Here is a 14,090-nt window from a genome sequence, read left to right as displayed (position 1 = left end):
CAAGCACACAATCACTCAATCACACAATCACACACTCACACAATCACACAGTCACAATCACACAATCACACAATTACACAATCACACAATCACACAATCACAGAACCACACAATCACACAATCACACAATCACACAATCACACAATCACACAATCACACAATCACACAATCACACAATCACACAATCACACAATCACCTAATCACACAATCACACAATCTCACAACCACACAATCACACAAGCACAGAATCACTCAATCACACAATCACACAATCACACACTCACACAATCACACAATCACACAATCACACAATCACACAATCACACAATCACACAATCACACACTCACACAATCACACAATCACACAATCACACAATCGCAAAATCACACAATCACACAATCACACGATCAAACGATCACACGATCACACAATCACACGATCACGCAATCACACATTCACACAATCACACAATCACACAATCACTCAATCACACAATCACACAATCACACAATCACACAATCACACAATCACACAATCACACAATCATCAATCACACAATCACGGTCACACAATCACACATTCACACAATCACACAATCACACAATCACACAATCACACAATCACACAATCACACAATCACACAATCACAATCACGCAATCACACAATCACGATCACACAATCACGATCACACAATCACGTTCACACAATCACGATCACACAATCACGGTCACACAATCGCGGTCACACAACCACACAATCACACAATCACACAATCACACGATCACACAATCACACAACCACTCAATCACACAATCACACAATCACACAATCACACAATCACACAATCACACAAACACACAATCACACAATCACACAATCACACAATCACACAATCACACAATCACACAATCACACAATCACACAGTCACACAATCACACAATCGCAATCACGCAATCACACAATCACGATCACACAATCACGATCACACAATGACGATCACACAATCACGGTCACACAACCACACAATCACACAATCACACAAACACACAATCAGACAATCACACAATCACACAATCACACAATCACACAATCACACAATCACACAATCACACAATCACACAATCACACAATCACACAATCACACAATCACACAATCACACAATCACAATCACACAATCACAATCACACAATCACACAATCATACAATCACACAATCACACAATCACACAATCACACAATCGCACAATCACACCATCACCCAATCACACAATCACACAATCACACAATCACACAATCACAATCACACAATCACAATCACACAATCACAATCACACAACCACAATCACACAATCACAATCACACACTCACAATCACATAATCACAATCACACAATCACAATCACACAATCACAATCACACAATCACACAATCACAATCACACAATCACAATCACACAATCACAATCACACCATCACAATCACACAATCACAATCACACAATCACAATCACACAATCACAATCACACAATCACAATCACACAATCACAATCACACAATCACAATCACACAATCACAATCACACAATCACAATCACACAATCACAATCACACAATCTCAATCACACAATCACAATCACACAATCACAATCACACAATCACAATCACACAATCACAATTACACAATCACACAATCACACAATCACACAATCACACAGTCACACAATCACACAATCACACAATCACACACTCACACAATCACACAATCACACAATCACACAATCGCAAAATCACACAATCACACAATCACACGATCAAACGATCACACAATCACACGATCACGCAATCACACATTCACACAATCACACAATCACACAATCACTCAATCACACAATCACACAATCACACAATCACACAATCACACAATCACACAATCACACAATCACACAATCACACAATCATCAATCACACAATCACGGTCACACAATCACACATTCACACAATCCCACAATCACACAATCACACAATCACAATCACGCAATCACACAATCACGATCACACAATCACGATCACACAATCACGTTCACACAATCACGATCACACAATCACACAATCACACGATCACACAATCACACAACCACTCAATCACACAATCACACAATCACACAATCACACAATCACACAATCACACAATCACACAATCACACAATCACACAATCACACAATCACACAATCACACAATCACACAATCACACAGTCACACAATCACACAATCGCAATCACGCAATCACACAATCACGATCACACAATCACGATCACACAATCACGATCACACAATCACGGTCACACAACCACACAATCACACAATCACACAATCACACTATCACACATTCACACAATCACACAATCACACAATCACACAATCACACAATCACACAATCACACAATCACACAATCACACAATCACACAATCACATAATCACACAATCACACAACCACAAAATCACACAATCACACAATCACACAATCAGACAATCACGGTCACACAATCACACATTCACACAATCACACAATCACACAATCACTCAATCACACAATCACACAATCAGACAATCACACAATCACAATCACACAATCACAATCACACAATCACAATCACACAATCACAATCACACGATCACACAATCACTCAATCACAAAATCACACAATAACACAATCACACAATCACACAATCACACAATCACACAATCACACACTCACACAATCACACAATTACACAATCACACAATCACGCAATCTTACTATCACACAATCACACAATCACACAATCACACAATCACAGAATCACACAATCACGCAATCACACAATCACCCAATCACACAATCACACAATCACACAATCACACAATCACACAATCACACAATCACACAACCACACAACCACACAATCACACAAGCACACAATCACTCAATCACACAATCACACACTCACACAATCACACAGTCACAATCACACAATCACACAATTACACAATCACACAATCACACAATCACACAACCACACAATCACACAATCACACAATCACACAATCACACAATCACACAATCGCACAATCACACAATCACACAATCACACAATCACACAATCACACAATCACACAATCACACAAGCACAGAATCACTCAATCACACAATCACACAATCACACACTCACACAATCACACAATCACACAATCACACAATCACACAATCACACAATCACACAATCACACAATCAAACACTCACACAATCACACAATCACACAATCACACAATCGCAAAATCACACAATCACACAATCACACGATCAAACGATCACACGATCACACAATCACACGATCACGCAATCACACATTCACACAATCACACAATCACACAATCACTCAATCACACAATCACACAATCACACAATCACACAATCACACAATCACACAATCACACAATCACACAATCACACAATCACACAATCATCAATCACACAATCACGGTCACACAATCACACATTCACACAATCACACAATCACACAATCACACAATCACACAATCACACAATCACAATCACGCAATCACACAATCACGATCACACAATCACGACCACACAATCACGTTCACACAATCACGATCACACAATCACGGTCACACAATCGCGGTCACACAACCACACAATCACACAATCACACAATCACACAATCACACGATCACACAATCACACAACCACTCAATCACACAATCACACAATCACACAATCACACAATCACACAATCACACAAACACACAATCACACAATCACACAATCACACAATCACACAATCACACAATCACACAATCACACAATCACACAGTCACACAATCACACAATCGCAATCACGCAATCACACAATCACGATCACACAATCACGATCACACAATCACGATCACACAATCACGGTCACACAACCACACAATCACACAATCACACAATCACACAATCAGACAATCACACAATCACACAATCACACAATCACACAATCACACAATCACACAATCACACAATCACACAATCACACAATCACACAATCACACAATCACACAATCACACAATCACACAATCACACAATCACACAATCACACAATCACACAATCACAATCACACAATCACAATCACACAATCACACAATCATACAATCACACAATCACACAATCACACAATCACACAATCACACAATCACACAATCGCACAATCACACCATCACCCAATCACACAATCACACAATCACACAATCACACAATCACAATCACACAATCACAATCACACAATCACAATCACACAATCACAATCACACAACCACAATCACACAATCACAATCACACACTCACAATCACATAATCACAATCACACAATCACAATCACACAATCACAATCACACAATCACAATCACACAATCACACAATCACAATCACACAATCACAATCACACAATCACAATCACACCATCACAATCACACAATCACAATCACACAATCACAATCACACAATCACAATCACACAATCACAATCACACAATCACAATCACACAATCACAATCACACAATCTCAATCACACAATCACAATCACACAATCACAATCACACAATCACAATCACACAATCACAATTACACAATCACACAATCACACAATCACACAATCACACAGTCACACAATCACATAATCACACAATCACACAATCACACAATCACACAATCACACAATCACACAATCACACAATCACACAACCACACAGTCACACAATCACACAATCACACAATCACACAATCACACAATCACACAATCACACAATCACACAATCACACAATCACACAATCACACAATCACACAAGCACACAATCACACAATCTCACAATTCCACAATCACACAATCACACAATCACACAATCACACAATCACACAATCACACAATCACAATCGCACAATCACAATTACACAATCACACAGTCACACAATCACACAATCACACAATCACACAATCACACAATCACACAATCACACAATCACACAATCACACAATCACACAATCACACAATCACATAATCACACAATCACACAATCACACAATCACATAATCACACAGTCACGCAATCACACAATCACACAATCACACAATCACACAATCACACAATCACACAATCACACAATCACCTAATCACACAATCACACAATCTCACAACCACACAGTCACACAATCACACAATCACTCAATCACACAATCACACAATCACACAATCACACAATCACACAATCACGCAATCACACAATCACACAATCACAATCACACAATCACAATCACACAATCACAATCACACAATCACAATCACACAATCACAATCACACAATCACAATCACACAATCACAATCACACAATCACAATCACACAATCACAATCACACAATCACAATCACACAATCACAATCACACAATCACAATCACACAACCACAATCACACAATCACAATCACACAATCACAATCACACAATCACACAAGCACACAATCACACAATCTCGCAATTACACAATCACACAATCACACAATCACACAATCACAATCGCACAATCACAATTACACAATCCCACAATCACACAATCACACAATCACACAGTCACACAATCACACAACCACAGAACCACTCAATCACTCAATCACACAATCACACACTCACACAATCACACAGTCACAATCACACAATCACACAATCCCACAATCACACAATCACACAATCACACAATCACACAATCACACAATCACACAATCACACAATCACACAATCACACAATCACACAATCACACAATCTCACAATCACAAAATCACACAATCACACAATCACACAATCACACAATCAAACAATCACAATCGCACAATCACAATTACACAATCACACAATCACACAATCACACAATCACACAATCACACCATCACACAATCACACAATCACACAATCACACAATCACACAATCACACAATCACACAATCACACAATCACACAATCACACAATCACACAATCACACAATCACACAATCACACAATCACACAATCACGCAATCACAATCACGCAATCGCAATCACGCAATCACAATCACGCAATCACACATTCACGGTCACACTGACACGATCACACAATCACGATCACACAATCACGGTCACACAATCACGGTCACACAACCACACAATCACACAATCACACAATCACACAATCACACAATCACACAATCACAATCACACAATCACACAAGCACGGAATCACACAACCTCACAATCACACAATCACACAATCACACAATCACACAATCACAATCGCACAATCACACAATCTCACAACCACACAATCACACAAGCACACAATCACTCAATTACACAATCACACACTCACACAACCACACAGTCACAATCACACAATCACAATCACACAATCACAATCACACAATCACAATCACACCATCAGAATCACACAATCACAATCACACAATCACAATCACACAAGCACAATCACACAATCACAATCACACAATCACAATCACAGAATCACAATCACACAATCACAATCACACAATCACAATCACACAATCACAATCACACAATCACAATCACACAATCACAATCACACAATCACAATCACACAATCACAATCACACAATCACAATCACACAATCACAATCACACAATCACAATCACACAATCACAATCACACAATCACAATCACACAATCACACAATCACACAAGCACTCAATCACTCAATCACACAATCACACAATCACACAATCACACAATCACACAATCACACAATCACACAATCACACAATCACACAATCACACAATCACACAATCACACAATCACAATTACACAATCACAATTACACAATCACACAATCACACAATCACACAATCGCACAATCACACAATCACACAATCACACAATCACACAATCACACAATCACACAATCACACAATCACCTAATCACACAATCACACAATCTCACAACCACACAATCACACAAGCACACAATCACTCAATCACACAATCACACACTCACACAATCACACAGTCACAATCACACAATCACAACCACACAATCACAATCACACAATCACAATCACACAATCACAATCACACAATCACACAAGCACACAATCACACAATCTCACAATTACACAATCACACAATCACACAATCACACAATCACAATCGCACAATCACAATTACACAATCACACAATCACACAGTCACACAATCACACAATCACACAATCACACAATCAGACAATCACACAACCACACAACCACACAACCATACAAGCACACAATCACTCAATCACACAATCACACACTCACACAATCACACAGTCACAATCACACAATCACACAATCCCACAATCACACAATCACACAATCACACAACCACACAATCACACAATCACGCAATCACACAAGCACACAATCACACAATCACACAATCACACAATCACACAATCACACAATCACCTAATCACACAATCACACAATCTCACAACCACACAATCACACAAGCACAGAATCACTCAATCACACAATCACACAATCACACACTCACACAATCACACAATCACACAATCACACAATCACACAATCACACACTCACACAATCACACAATCACACAATCACACAATCGCTAAATCACACAATCACACAATCACACGATCAAACGATCACACAATCACACGATCACGCAATCACACATTCACACAATCACACAATCACTCAATCACACAATCACACAATCACACAATCACACAATCACACAATCACACAATCACACAATCACACAATCACACAATCACACAATCATCAATCACACAATCACGGTCACACAATCACACATTCACACAATCACACAATCACACAATCACACAATCACAATCACGCAATCACACAATCACGATCACACAATCACGATCACACAATCACGTTCACACAATCACGATCACACAATCACGGTCACACAATCACGGTCACACAACCACACAATCACACAATCACACAATCACACTATCACACATTCACACAATCACACAATCACACAATCACACAATCACACAATCACACAATCACACAATCACACAATCACACAATCACACAATCACACAATCACACAATCACACAATCACACAATCACACAACCACAAAATCACACAATCACACAATCACACAATCAGACAATCACGGTCACACAATCACACATTCACACAATCACACAATCACACAATCACTCAATCACACAATCACACAATCAGACAATCACACAATCACAATCACACAATCACAATCACACAATCACAATCACACAATCACAATCACACGATCACACAATCACTCAATCACAAAATCACACAATAACACAATCACACAATCACACAATCACACAATCACACACTCACACACTCACACAATCACACAATTACACAATCACACAATCACGCAATCTTACTATCACACAATCACACAATCACACAATCACACAAACACACAATCACAGAATCACACAATCACGCAATCGCACAATCACACAATCACACAATCACAATCACACAATCGCAATCACACAATCACAATCACACAATCACAATCACACAATCACAATCACACAATCACAATCACACAATCACAATCACACAATCACAATCACACAATCACAATCACACAATCACAATCACACAATCACAATCACACAATCACAATCACACAATCACAATCACACAATCACAATCACACAATCACAATCACACAATCACAATCACACAATCACAATCACACAATCACAATCACACAATCACAATCACACAATCACAATCACACAATCACAATCACACAATCACAATCACACAATCACAATCACACAATCACAATCACACAATCACAATCACACAATCACAATCACACAATCACAATCACACAATCACAATCACACAATCACAATCACACAATCACAATCACACAATCACAATCACACAATCACAATCACACAATCACAATCACACAATCACAATCACACAATCACAATCACACAATCACAATCACACAATCACAATCACACAATCACAATCACACAATCACAATCACACAATCACAATCACACAATCACAATCACACAATCACAATCACACAATCACAATCACACAATCACAATCACACAATCACAATCACACAATCACAATCACACAATCACAATCACACAATCACAATCACACAATCACAATCACACAATCACAATCACACAATCACAATCACACAATCACAATCACACAATCACAATCACACAATCACAATCACACAATCACAATCACACAATCACAATCACACAATCACAATCACACAATCACAATCACACAATCACAATCACACAATCACAATCACACAATCACAATCACACAATCACAATCACACAATCACAATCACACAATCACAATCACACAATCACAATCACACAATCACAATCACACAATCACAATCACACAATCACAATCACACAATCACAATCACACAATCACAATCACACAATCACAATCACACAATCACAATCACACAATCACAATCACACAATCACAATCACACAATCACAATCACACAATCACAATCACACAATCACAATCACACAATCACAATCACACAATCACAATCACACAATCACAATCACACAATCACAATCACACAATCACAATCACACAATCACAATCACACAATCACAATCACACAATCACAATCACACAATCACAATCACACAATCACAATCACACAATCACAATCACACAATCACAATCACACAATCACAATCACACAATCACAATCACACAATCACAATCACACAATCACAATCACACAATCACAATCACACAATCACAATCACACAATCACAATCACACAATCACAATCACACAATCACAATCACACAATCACAATCACACAATCACAATCACACAATCACAATCACACAATCACAATCACACAATCACAATCACACAATCACAATCACACAATCACAATCACACAATCACAATCACACAATCACAATCACACAATCACAATCACACAATCACAATCACACAATCACAATCACACAATCACAATCACACAATCACAATCACACAATCACAATCACACAATCACAATCACACAATCACAATCACACAATCACAATCACACAATCACACAATCACACAAGCACACAATCACACAAGCACTCAATCACTCAATCACACAATCACACACTCACACAATCACACAGTCACAATCACACAATCACACAATTACACAATCACACAATCACACAATCACACAACCACACAATCACACAATCACACAATCACACAAGCACACCATCACACAATCACACAATCACACAATCACACAATCACACAATCACCTAATCACACAATCACACAATCTCACAACCACACAATCACACAAGCACAGAATCACTCAATCACAAAATCACACAATCACACACTCACACAATCACACAATCACACAATCACACAATCACACAATCACACACTCACACAATCACACAATCACACAATCACACAATCGCAAAATCACACAATCACACAATCACACGATCAAACGATCACACAATCACACGATCACGCAATCACACATTCACACAATCACACAATCACACAATCACACAATCACTCAATCACACAATCACACAATCACACAATCACACAATCACACAATCACACAATCACACAATCACACAATCACACAATCATCAATCACACAATCACGGTCACACAATCACACATTCACACAATCCCACAATCACACAATCACACAATCACAATCACGCAATCACACAATCACGATCACACAATCACGATCACACAATCACGTTCACACAATCACGATCACACAATCACGGTCACACAATCGCGGTCACACAACCACACAATCACACAATCACACAATCACACGATCACACAATCGCACAACCACTCAATCACACAATCACACAATCACACAATCACACAATCCCACAATCACACAATCACACAATCACACAATCACACAATCACACAATCACACAATCACACAATCACACAGTCACACAATCACACAATCGCAATCACGCAATCACACAATCACGATCACACAATCACGATCACACAATCACGATCACACAATCACGGTCACACAACCACACAATCACACAATCACACAAACACACTATCACACATTCACACAATCACACAATCACACAATCACACAATCACACAATCACACAATCACACAATAACACAATCACACAATCACACAATCACACAATCACACAATCACACAATCACACAATCACACAATCACACAATCACACAATCACACAACCACAAAATCACACAATCACACAATCACACAATCAGACAATCACGGTCACACAATCACACATTCACACAATCACACAATCACACAATCACTCAATCACACAATCACACAATCAGACAATCACACAATCACAATCACACAATCACAATCACACAATCACAATCACACAATCACAATCACACAATCACAATTACACAATCACAATCACACAATCACAATCACACGATCACACAATCACTCAATCACAAAATCACACAATAACACAATCACACAATCACACAATCACACAATCACACAATCACACACTCACACAATCACACAATTACACAATCACACAATCACGCAATCTTACTATCACACAATCACACAATCACACAATCACACAATCACAGAATCACACAATCACGCAATCACACAATCACCCAATCACACAATCACACAATCACACAATCACACAATCACACAACCACACAACCACACAATCACACAAGCACACAATCACTCAATCACACAATCACACACTCACACAATCACACAGTCACAATCACACAATCACACAATTACACAATCACACAATCACACAATCACAGAACCACACAATCACACAATCACACAATCACACAATCACACAATCACACAATCACACAATCACACAATCACACAATCACACAATCACACAATCACCTAATCACACAATCACACAATCTCACAACCACACAATCACACAAGCACAGAATCACTCAATCACACAATCACACAATCACACACTCACACAATCACACAATCACACAATCACACAATCACACAATCACACAATCACACAATCACACACTCACACAATCACACAATCACACAATCACACAATCGCAAAATCACACAATCACACAATCACACGATCAAACGATCACACGATCACACAATCACACGATCACGCAATCACACATTCACACAATCACACAATCACACAATCACTCAATCACACAATCACACAATCACACAATCACACAATCACACAATCACACAATCACACAATCATCAATCACACAATCACGGTCACACAATCACACATTCACACAATCACACAATCACACAATCACACAATCACACAATCACACAATCACACAATCACACAATCACAATCACGCAATCACACAATCACGATCACACAATCACGATCACACAATCACGTTCACACAATCACGATCACACAATCACGGTCACACAATCGCGGTCACACAACCACACAATCACACAATCACACAATCACACGATCACACAATCACACAACCACTCAATCACACAATCACACAATCACACAATCACACAATCACACAATCACACAAACACACAATCACACAATCACACAATCACACAATCACACAATCACACAATCACACAATCACACAATCACACAGTCACACAATCACACAATCGCAATCACGCAATCACACAATCACGATCACACAATCACGATCACACAATGACGATCACACAATCACGGTCACACAACCACACAATCACACAATCACACAAACACACAATCAGACAATCACACAATCACACAATCACACAATCACACAATCACACAATCACACAATCACACAATCACACAATCACACAATCACACAATCACACAATCACACAATCACACAATCACAATCACACAATCACAATCACACAATCACACAATCATACAATCACACAATCACACAATCACACAATCACACAATCGCACAATCACACCATCACCCAATCACACAATCACACAATCACACAATCACACAATCACAATCACACAATCACAATCACACAATCACAATCACACAACCACAATCACACAATCACAATCACACACTCACAATCACATAATCACAATCACACAATCACAATCACAATCACACAATCACACAATCACACAATCACAATCACACAATCACAATCACACAATCACAATCACACCATCACAATCACACAATCACAATCACACAATCACAATCACACAATCACAATCACACAATCACACAATCACAATCACACAATCACAATCACACAATCACAATCACACAATCACAATCACACAATCACAATCACACAATCACAATCACACAATCTCAATCACACAATCACAATCACACAATCACAATCACACAATCACAATCACACAATCACAATTACACAATCACACAATCACACAATCACACAATCACACAGTCACACAATCACACAATCACACAATCACACACTCACACAATCACACAATCACACAATCACACAATCGCAAAATCACACAATCACACAATCACACGATCAAACGATCACACAATCACACGATCACGCAATCACACATTCACACAATCACACAATCACACAATCACTCAATCACACAATCACACAATCACACAATCACACAATCACACAATCACACAATCACACAATCACACAATCACACAATCATCAATCACACAATCACGGTCACACAATCACACATTCACACAATCCCACAATCACACAATCACACAATCACAATCACGCAATCACACAATCACGATCACACAATCACGATCACACAATCACGTTCACACAATCACGATCACACAATCACACAATCACACGATCACACAATCACACAACCACTCAATCACACAATCACACAATCACACAATC

The sequence above is a fragment of the Megachile rotundata genome, unplaced genomic scaffold, assembly GCF_050947335.1.
Source record: "Megachile rotundata isolate GNS110a unplaced genomic scaffold, iyMegRotu1 scaffold0032, whole genome shotgun sequence".
NCBI lineage: Eukaryota > Metazoa > Arthropoda > Insecta > Hymenoptera > Megachilidae > Megachile > Megachile rotundata.
This window is presented reverse-complemented; position numbering follows the sequence as displayed.